This window comes from Lepisosteus platostomus, chromosome 12 (genome assembly GCF_059453375.1).
Source record: "Lepisosteus platostomus isolate fLepPlt1 chromosome 12, fLepPlt1.hap1, whole genome shotgun sequence".
Taxonomy (NCBI): domain Eukaryota; kingdom Metazoa; phylum Chordata; class Actinopteri; order Semionotiformes; family Lepisosteidae; genus Lepisosteus; species Lepisosteus platostomus.
The window spans coordinates 10,325,223-10,337,433 of record NC_142622.1 but is presented as its reverse complement, the minus strand read 5'-3'; positions in this window follow the sequence as shown (position 1 = coordinate 10,337,433).

The window sequence follows — 12,211 nt, the reverse complement described above, 5'->3', positions numbered from 1 at the left end:
GGACACACAAGAAAGCATGTGCATACTAAATGCACAACATGGAAGTATAATGACCAAAAACAACGCAGACCTATAAGACACGGGTCTTTGCCCATTTACAGAAAGACCGCATGGAGGCCATCCTGGTTCCAGAACAGAACAACTGGTGTAAAGAGGTGGAGTAATACCTAACATCTCAGTTGACCATGCAAAGTCATTGTCTTTAGTGGATTCTGCTTGTATTGATCATTCTTCATGACCAACTCTGCCACAATAGGACTTCAGAATGCAGTGAAAAGTGACACTGAGTTACTCAGTGGTGTTGAGCCAAATGTTTTCCCCTTCTTTTCTTCTTCTATTGCCCATAAGTTTGTTAACTGCATGTGACAGCTACTAGTAACTGGTCAAAGAAGATCTTTGGAATTGAATACTGTATTACCACAGGGCAGTTGTATTTGAACTTTTCATTAACATTGCTTGATTAAGAATGCATTCTACGATTAAATCCTTCTATGTCCTATGCAGACTTGGATTTCACTATGCTAATCATGCATCCCAACACTATGCTAATTAGGCATATATGTTTCCAACTTCCAATATTATTCATTTCCATGAAGAAGAAAATATAAAACAAGCTTGATTTGAAAAGGAGTAGATATCAGTTGGGTTCCTGAGTCCTGAAACAACGGTTATTGAGATAGATAGATACTTTATTGATCCCGTGAGGGAAACTGCAGTGCAACAGCAGCTTTACACAGATAACACAGCGTATTATGCAGTGTAACGAATGATACAATAATAATAATAGTACAATACATACAATACAATCAGTACAGTGAGGGGTGCACTAAAAGAGTTACTCACAGTCCGGACACACAAAGAACAAACTAGAACAGAACAGTACGCAGAAAAATTGTATCACACATATGAATATAAATATAGATATAATATAGATTTATATAAATATAAATGTATTGCACGGGTCCCTGGCATATATTGCACAAAAAACGGTTGTAAACGGGAAAAGAAAAGAAAGAGAACAGATGTAGCAGTAGATGTGTAGATGCGTTCAGTCCAGAAACAGGTCACTGTCAATGTTGCCTCTGCCCAGACGCAAGGTGGATGCGTTGTACAGTCTTATGGCAGAAGGCAAGAATGACCTCCTCTGGCGCTCCCTGTCGCACCGTGGATGAATCAGTCTATTGCTGAACGTGCTCTTCATTTCTACAAGCCTGTCATAGAGGGAATGGGAGATGTTGTCCATGATGGCCTCTAGTTCGGACACCATTCTCCTCTCAGCCACTACGTCCAAGGGGTCCAGGTCAGACCCAATGACAGAGCTTACTCTCCTGATGAGCTAGTTCAGACTTTTAGAATCCACTGCTCTAATCCCAGGGCCCCAGCATACCACTACGTAGATAGCTTAAATAGCTATCTGTACTATCTTATCTTAAATAAGCTATATTGATAGCTTAAATATATGCTGAATGAAAATATATATGAAATATGGAAATATATGCGTTTCTTATTTCCATCAGTATATTTGTTACCATACAAAAAGTAATTAAAAACATCTTCAGCTGGTAAATAGAGTAATGTTTCCAGAGGAAGAATGTGATCATGTTAAAATAGCAAAAAATAAATACAAAATGTCTGTCATTTTACCAGCTGTATTTTCACCTTTGACCTTACACAACTTACATCATCGTTAAGATGATGCATGCTGTATAAATTATTTTGTCAGAAAAAAGCACTGTTATATGTAACAGAATAATTTATTTTTTCCCCTCAAAGGTCACCCATTAAAATATGTTTGAAATGTCTCTCAAAGTATCACCATAGTCATTGCCATCACTAATATTAAGTGTTAATTATTGTTAAATAGGATATAAGGGAGACGTAAAAAGAGGATAGTAGATTCTTCATGTTTTTGTGTATTGTATACAGTTCTATACCAAACTGTAGATATGAATATCTCAGATTGTAGAAACCTTAGTTTCGTACTCCTAAATCCCATGAGGTCTTTCAAAGTCCTGTGATCAAATGGCAACACTACAATTATTTATTTATTCTTCCCAATCCCTCTTTTCTATTTTGGATATGCTTTATAGATGGATTCTTTCTTCCTCCAAGCTCAGTACTAACTAGTGTGATTCACATGCTTTATTTTGCGATGCCACAACCATCATCGGAAAACTGCATGTCGGGATTTGAATGTCTTCATGTGAACAATTAAACATTTATCTAATTCCAGAACCTGTTTGTCAAGTTTGAAAAAATCCAACGACCCTGCTCTGGCAATGCTGCTATTACAAATCTAATTTACTGCCATTTTTCTCATTACATTTACATTCAAGCTTTTAAAACACTGAAGTGACTGCTCTTCGATTATGCAAAAGAACCCATTATCAAAGCATTAAGATATGATTAAACTGACATTTTCTTAAGAAAACCAAAAGAGTAGGAAAAAGGCATTCTGAAAGGAAGGAGCGCTACATACTCCAGATGTTATCTCCAGCGCTTACATAGTGATCTTTGAAGCAGCTTATTACGAAGCGTGCTAAGAAGACAAGTGCAGTTGTGTACAGATCAGAGGAATGTAAGTTAATGCACCTGCTAGATTTCACTATCATTCAGAGGATGTCAGTCAGTATTCAGACCTTGCTGTCAGTAAAAAGTGCTTCCTCAGATTTTTAATATCAGTCCACGGGTTCACTTTTTCCTGTCTTTCAGCGACAAAAGAATAAGATAAAGACTGAGAAATAATTTGCTGGTTATGAATGTCTCCTTTTTATGTTTACAGACTAATTAACCTAGAAATTGACTTAGGCATGTAAACTTTATAGGAAAATTTGAGCATGTTGTTTAACCTCTTGAAAACTAGTAGTGCTGAAAAAGGCTCCTTTGTTTAATACATTCATACTCATAAATTGAATGAGAGCAGCTGTCGTTCCTGTGAAGCTTTATTCAGTTTTACTACACATCTTTCTGGTATTTCTATATATTTTAAACATGATTACAGTCTTGACAGTTAGACAGTTATGAAATAATTATAGGCAATTTTATTGGGAGGCTGAATTTTGTCGCATTCATTTGACTACTGATAAGTGTACATTGCTTCTCATGTCTATACAAACAATAATGTAAAAGGAATGGCTAAAAAAGCCTTACATTCTAATAGCACTACACAAAACAGTAAGCTACTACAGTATATACAGTACCTGTATATTACAATTCACAAAACAACATAGGGAAATTATATGAGAAATTCTTTCATTATAATTTCAGAACATTATAATTTTTTATCATGGATCATTCATAAAAAGCAGAGATGGAATATAATTCTCAGTTTTTAAAATATTTTGGAAAGTCAATCTTTGAACTACACATTCCAAGCACATCACACTTTTCAAATTAATACAAAATCTGCCAAAGTCTGTATTTTCAAGGGGACATAAAAGTGCCTTTGAGCATTATTTTTTCCAATGCACCCAATATAGTCGTTTTCTTTCTCCAGATGTTTTTTTTATAGTGCCAAATGCTCTGTGACAAGACCGGTGAAAACCTATTATCCCAATCCCTACTTTCTTTCCTGGGTTCTGGACCATGCACTGCACTCTGTTGTGTTTGTTATTTATTACTGTGTTACCTTTACTATAATGTCTCCCAGTTCTTCTTAATGTGCTCCTGGCTATGTTTAACACTGGGATTTTTATGTGATTTTATTGAGTCTGCATTTAGAATCATCCGTGCATCCCCATGGCTTGTGTACAGACCTGAGTTCTGTTTCTTTAACTTTAACAGTACTCTAGCACTAGTGCATTGCAGCTGCCTGTCATTATGAATGTTTTATTTCTAAAGTTTGCATGCTTTACTTTATTTCTTATATTTTCCATGATAAGTTACGGAATGTTTCTTTACTTTTTCACAAGGTGAGTTTTCAAAGGGGTTGAAAGGTTCAAAAGGTACAAAGGTTTTCAAGGTTAATTCAAAAGAAACACAAACTAGTATATTGTTGCACACCTACTGCCACCCAACGTAGTAGGCACAGATATTCACAGATCTACCGTAGTTAGGAGAGTATGTGTTTGTTACTTAACCCTAAATCAAGTAACCCTTTTGTAGGTTACTACTGTCACGGACGTCCAAAGGGACAAACCGTGGGGAGCAGGAGAGCGGAAAAAGACCCATATGTGTGGCGGCGAGACGGGAAAAAGGCCCGGGCTCATTAGTGCAAAGAGTTCAGGAATGCCGTATAGAAACCTATGCCCTCAGGGAGCGGACGTGGGGCGCCCTGGTGCTAGGCGGGTCTCAGGACATCCGAACCTCAGTGCTGAGCCAGGACAGAGTGCAAGACCCGGAAATATATAGCCCAAGGGAAAGAGAGGGACAGGAAGGACAGCAGACCGGAAACTAGGGACAGGACAGAGAAGGAGCGCCCTCTGGCTGCAGAGGGCGTGACAGTACCCCCCCCTTCATGGGCGGCTCCCGACGCCCATACAAATAAATAAGCTGCACAGCACTGGGGGGAGGAAAAACCTCATTTAACTGAAAGGAAACCTCCGGGAATCCACGGCTGAGAGCTACCCCTTCCTCCGGGGTATAAACCTTTATTGGGTGGAGGAAGGGGGGGTAGAGAAGAGCTCCGGAGACTTAAAACAAAAAAGTACACAAGCACAAACACAACCGACAAAAACCTGGGAAAGACCAGGGAGACAAACCACAAAAAAAAATAGGAACCAAAAACAGGTAGGAACCAAAGTTCCGAGACACAGAGCAGGGGGGACCAAAAAGGAGGGGAAACCAGGAAGAAAAAAATCAAAACAAAAGGCAAAAAACAAGAAAAAAAAAACACAAAAACCCCGGGGAAAAATACCGCAGACTGGGCAAATGGCACGTTCACATTCTAACGCCGATATCGGAGTGGACAACCTGAGGAAAGCCAGACCGAAGTCCGCTCACAGACACAGATGCCCGGAGTGATATCCAGCAAAAGAATGGAGGAACGGCAAATGGGCACGTTCGCATACTAACGCTGATATCGGAGTGGACAACCTGAGGAAAGCCAGACACAGGACCCGCTCACAGGCACGGAAGATCGGAGTGATATCCAGTGATTAGAATAGAGGAACTGAAAAAAACAGCCCAGAGAACAAGAAACAAAAAACTGCGGCAAAAAAAGACAAAAAAAAAAGCACCGCTCGCGGGGTCAGTAGGTGGCTCAGCATTCTGTCACGGACGTCCAAAGGGACAAACCGTGGGGAGCAGGAGAGCGGAAAAAGACCCATATGCGTGGCGGCGAGACGGGAAAAAGGCCCGGGCTCATTAGTGCAAAGAGTTCAGGAATGCCGTATAGAAACCTATGCCCTCAGGGAGCGGACGTGGGGCGCCCTGGTGCTAGGCGGGTCTCAGGACATCCGAACCTCAGTGCTGAGCTAGGACAGAGTGCAAGACCCGGAAATATATAGCCCAAGGGAAAGAGAGGGACAGGAAGGACAGCAGACCGGAAACTAGGGACAGGACAGAGAAGGAGCGCCCTCTGGCTGCAGAGGGCGTGACAACTACTGGTTAAATCAAGTAATCCTTTTGTAGGTTACTGCTGGTTCTGAGGTTAAATCATTTATTTTGGAAGGAAACACAGTCCTAAAAATCTTTGAGGGAATCCATGATATTTAATACTGATGTTGCAGAAATTCACAAATGTGATTTTTCTTAGGTATGTGTGTCCTCCAATCATTTTTCAGGGTTTGGTTTTTAAAATAATGTTAACAAATTGGATTTTTTCGCATAAGTGTTTTTTGGAACTCTCAATATTTTTGTTTGGAATGAACAGTATTGTCTTGCCTTTATGAAAATAACCAGAACTTTTCTAAAGCTTTCTGCAGAAATGGGGCAGTTCTCTATAGAAACCTGTAGATTTTGATAGAAAGTGGGTCATCTATACATTATATTTGGAAAGTGAATGACAATAGTTTCAGCTTTAGCTCCTGATAAATCTTTAGATGCATTTTACAGTTAAAAGAATAAGAAGGCTTGTGATGATACAACGTGTTTCTTCAGTGACTCTCTTTCTTGGGACTTTTCCTTGGCTTTGAGAGGATTCACATACTGTAGTTCTTGGGTCAAAACTGCAGAAATAGCAGAATAATGAGTTATTTGTTATTTGCCTTTTATAAACAACAAGGTATAGAACTAACACAATGTCAACAAAATGTTATGACATACAGTAAGAAGTGCAGAATTTAAATCAAATAAAATAATTGTAAGATTACACAATGTACTCATTTAGAATATTTTGTCTGAGCACCAGAAACTCAAAAAATGCAAAGAAGAGAAATTCAAATAGTTTGTGGTTTTAAGGGAATATCAAATACAGAAGGGATAAAGGAACACAAAATCCTTAATTGTGAGTGAAAACAATTAAGATGGATTTTGTACACGTATTATACAAATACTGTATAATTATAATTATACAAATAATTATTCACAAAGTCACCTCAATCTTTTTGTAGACTATAGGAAATGGACTACCGTAATGGAAATAACTGGATGAGATCCTCAGATCAATAAACTACTAACATTTAAATGGACACAATGATTTGAGTGACACTTGTGTTGGAGAAAGCAATGACTCCAGTATCAAGAAAAATCAATTTAAACTTAAAAAATGATTGGATTTATTGGATTATGTTACAGTATATGTTATAACATTTAAAGCACATTAGTGGTTCATCAACTGGTACGGCAAAATTAAAAATGAATAAATTGCAGACCTTAACAGTTTTATCTTAACAAAATTAAAAGGAACTACCTGTATATTGGATACTTAAGAATTAAAGTTAGATACAAATGAGTGCATGTCATTTGGCATGTCTAGCTCTTTTGGTTGAAAGAAGCCCAGAATATAGAATACAAAAGCAAAGATGGGTAGTTTTACTCTAGTACCACAACCCTGTATGGATGATCTCCTACTCTAAATCTTAAATATAGTTCCCCTTATTTTCTACTCTAGTCCTCTGGTGATCTTGGTATCACAGGTGATAAATTGCCTTTATGAATACCATCTGAAAACGCTTTAGAAATAATGCCTATCCAAAACATGGAGTGTAGAGTAGTAATAAAATAATGCAGGGTGAATATCCATTGTCCGTTTATTGACAGAATATTTGGAAGGTAATCAATCTTCTGACTATGTACAGTAAAAAAAAGTTATACTGTATATCACAACTAAGTTGCGGGTATTTCATTGTTTTGTAGCTTAGGGTGCATGTCATTTTAGTTCCTTCTTCACAGCATAGTCTCCAGGACCGTAAGAATGTATAAAAGTTACAAAAAGAGAAGAGGCTGGTTAATAGTGGATCCCATCATTTGATTTTAAACATGGTTTTAAAGCAAACTGTAAACATAATCCACCAATCTAGTGTTAAAGATACTACAGTATTCCTACAATGTTGCTGCCGTTTGAGCGAAGTGAAATAATTTTCATTGATAACCAGCTTTACGTTGATCCAACAGAACTTAATTATATGAATGACTAAAGAAAAGCATTCCTATATTAGCTGAAAGGTTTCGCATCAAACTATTTTTCTTTCCTACATAGTAGCACTACAGACCACTTAGGCTCTCTGTAATAATTTCCTCAGAGTCATGAAGTTAAAGTGTGCTCCACTCTCATTACAGTTATACCACAGTCTGCTCAATCCTGTTCATTTCTACAGTATGTTAGGTACTGTATATCACAGGTTTTGTGATTGCTGGTGTTTAAGTATTCATAGAAGGGTTGCTGTGAGCAGTAAACACAAAACCTTTAAAAGCCTTCAAAGTATTGTTATATATTTAACCATCAGTTATTATTTTACATGTCACCCCCTTTTCCTATCCTTAATAACACTTGCATGTAATTGCATAGGTTTAACAACACCTTTCATTGGTAGAGGGGAAATGAATTATTTTTTGTATATTAAAGACTCTGCTCCCACTGATAGCAGATGCAGGATGCTGTAGTCTCTAATATTAAACCTTCATTATCTATTTAATTTTTTCTGTTGGTAACAGCTACAAACTCATTGTTTTTATAAAGGAAAGTTATCGGATTAATTAAAATGGGTATTTTTTTAAAAGATTAATTGTTGATCGGTCTACTGTCAAGATAAGCCTAACTTACAGCGCCCACCAAATTTATTGAGCCAGCATTGTCAAAACTGTTATTTTGCAATAGTTTTACAGTCAAGAAATTTCTGATCGTAAGACTAATGTGAATGATACAGTAAGTATAATATCCCATATGGTTTATTTTAGGGCAATTCCATGTATACGTTTGATCATACTAGAACAAGAATGAACTTCAGTATTGTTTAGTATGTGAAATATATGCTCAATTGGATTTAAATCTGGACACTGACCTTGCCAGTCTTAGATTTTCCGTTTTTTCTCCTGATGAAATCCTTCGCATTGGCTGTGGGTTTTGGATCAATTTTCATGCTGCATGGTGAAGTCCCGCCCAGAGAGTATGGAAGTATTTAAACAGAGAAAATAGTCCAGTAAATATCTGAATTCATTATTTACATCATCAATAAAAATGAGCCTTCTGAAACAGGTTCTTCAAATTTTAGACCTGGGAATTTTCAAATTGAGAAAAGGGAATAAACTCCATTTTGGGGGCTGCTTTGTACAGCTAACACAATATAGGTGCAATACCATTTAGTATTTGATTCACCAGTAACCAAAACTGCTTTTGTTCAATTTTTTTATTAGTATTACAACTCATTACACACACTAGTATACTGTGTAAATAAATTGCTAGACACTTTATTATTCTAGAAAACTTATGGAAAGCACTGGAACTCATTTGATAATTCATTTTTGCAGTGTACCCAAGTAGGAGTGCACTTTTAATGTCATTCGTGAGTAAATCATAAAATCAGAAGTTTAATTCATTTTGTTACTCCAGAGACAAACCTTGTATCACTGGGAGTTAGATCCAAGAAATTTAGAGATTAGGGCTAAATTAACTTTAAGAAATAAAATACAATAACTTACAACAAGTTAAAATCTAGTAAGAATTGCTGTGATAAAAATAGGTTCATCATTCGGCAAACTAGAAAATGTGGACTGCCATAAATAATAAGAAAAAAATAATGTCGTAGGATCTGAACCAAGATGAAAAGGAGACATTTTGATTTATTGCTTGATTTACAACTCCTCTGAAAGTAAGAGACAGCACAGCCCATGATCTTGACCGAGAAGAAATACAGCGTCTACCATTGTTTTGTTTTGTGCAATTTCACCATCTGGATCATCTGAGAAAACAAAAATAAGAAGCAAAGATGAAAGGCAAATAAAATAAATGAAGAAGCAGAAAATAAAACACCCCTTATAACATTTTTAATTAAAATTTCATGGAAAAACTGCACATTGCACATAAATGTTGCTAATCTCTACTTCTCTGCTAATTCGTTTTAATACATATGAATATACCTGTTCAGACAGATGAAACCACTGGACAAAATAAATATGAATAAGATAGTTGAAAATAAGTTGGCAAGCAATGCATCTACTTTCAGGCATGAGAAAACATTTTGGATTGTTTATTAACACAAGATAATTAGAAAAAGAAATCAGAGTGATTTCTATAGGTTATTATGTACAGATGCTCTCTTTCATTTTATAAGATTGTCTTCTCACGTGCACTTTAAAAAGATTGCAAAATGCAAAACTGAGAAGGGTAGCATGCACAGCAAACAGCACAAACAGTAGCTCCATGGCAACTATTTGTCTGACTAGGAACACAGAATATGAAAGATTGACTTATCAAACATTCTTGAAGATGAATGTACTTTATGCATAATGTTGTTTGACCTCCAATTTTCAGAACTGGTTAGGAATAATTTGCAAAAGACCATTAAAGTGGATGTAATGTAGTACGAAACAGATATCTGATAGCACAGTGTTGCAAGCTAAAATTTAGACACCCATTTATAAAAGACGAATATGAGCTAGCTTTTGTCCATGTAATGAGTCCTCATTTGTCATAATTTATTATTACTAATAACTACTGTACATTATAGATTCCTTTATGCTGATTTGTTTATACATCTCTACTTTCTTCCTCATCATTGCTCCCTAAATCATTCCTAAATTACATTATATAAATATCTCCTTATGTTTGTAATAGAAACATTGAAATTATGTGTAATTCCTTAACTTGTGTAATACCACCTTTTCAGAATAAGAGGGTTGTGTGTAACTGAAACAGTGTCTTGATATTAGAAACACTACAGCTTTAAAAGCAGAACAGGAAGGTATTGTTTTTTTTCTTGAACTTTGTCCATGGTGGTCATGAAGGGTGTAATAACAAAGCACTGTGTTAAGAAGATATCATTACCATTTGTATATAATGTATTTTTTGCCTGAGAGGAGGGTTTGATGAAAATGTTGTCATATGTTTTCCTTTGCACTTATTATTTATAAAACCTGGGTTCAGCTCACTTCTTCGTAATGATTCCCTGTTCAGTGCAGGCCAAGCTCTCTCTCTCTGCTGTCAGCAATGTTTTGTTTAGGAATGAATTGAAGAGAGACTTATACATTTCAAACTACATGTATTCTGGGATTTGGGGGCTGGGCTACTACCCAAAGTGATAAAAAGGAGATATCCCTACCAGTTTTCTCTGGAAAAAAAGGGTTTCATCTGACCAATGGTAAATAATTTTTAATAAAGAAATACATTGTACTACAGCAATACAGGATTCATCTTTTATCCTGTAAAACAGTTCCTCATGTTTGTGAGAATTGCATGAGTCTTTTATTTTATATTTTATGTAGAAACATTAACAGAAGAGTGAAGAGTTATCTGATTTGAGGCATATGCCTATCTTTATCTAAATAGGGAGATTCACATAGTGAGTCACATACATGACAACACATACGAAGTATCTTTACTAAAATGCATCTATGATCTCTAATGAAAAAAGGAATGCAAATGATTTTTAATTCCATCAAAGAGAAAATAACAATTTTAAATCAATCCAGTGATTTAAGGATTATGTTATTTTTGCAGTAAACTTGAGATTCTACTTAAAAAATATAATACAGGCTAAAACAACAGGTTTGTTTCCTGTAGATTAAAGGAAACAGTTAATAAATCAAGGCTATTCATATTTTTTTCTGGGAACAAATATAGTAAGTTTGTAATTTCATAGCTTTTACCTGAAAACATAAATTATTTTACTACGACAAAATGGAATTTAGACTTTCAGTCGTCATTCGAAATGTTCGTACAGTATATGCTGTGTTTTCTGTTTAGTGTTGTATGGAACAAGAAAAAAATTAAAAAGCAAAAGGCTCTGAAGAGTAGAGTCACAGAATTTGGGGCATTCTTTCTGCCTCTTGCTTTTAAAAAGTGCACCATTCCTTGATTGTGATTAACTGAAAATGAAAATGTTTGGATCTTGGATTAGAGAATGATTCACAACAAAAAATACCTGAATTTGCAGGTAAGCAGAAAAGCACACAGGAAAAGAGATTTTGTGTTTTCTGTTTGTTGTGGTCTTAAATGACTTTCTTGACAAAAATGAATACAAGAAAATCAGGAAAAGGATATGGATAGGATATGAAATACAGTATCTTTGAAAATAAAAAGTACAGATACAGGGAGTGTAAGTGAAATCTTATTATTTAACACATGTCCGTGCCATGTACATCCCAGCAACTGAACAATAAAATCATTTTCATGGACAATAATACAGTACTCTGAATTATTACATGTTTTATAAGTACAATGCTTAGAAATTATAATGGGCACTTTCTGTAAATTGCATTATACGTCACGATCATTAAGTAGCTGATTCTTTCTTCACCCATACACCACAGCTGTACATTGGGCAGAGCAGTTCTCAGTATTCAAAAGAAGTTTTAATCATGATAGGATCCAGCATACTTTTACAAAGGAGTGAGAGGACGCTCTTTGCCTTTAGCCTTTATATGTTTTGTAATAATATTTTGTTTACATAGACTTCATAGAAGTTTCATGCATCAATAATTTTCATGGCTTTTTAAAACAAATTATATGCTTGCAGTGTAGGCTTGGCGTGAATCAGTATTTTGTACTTATTCTTTTACAATCTTAATACATTGTAACTTTTGCTCTGTGATTCATTGGGAAACAGTTTTTTTTGTATTACTGCTTATGGATGACACACAGACGTTTTTTTGGGAAAACTACACTGTGCACATC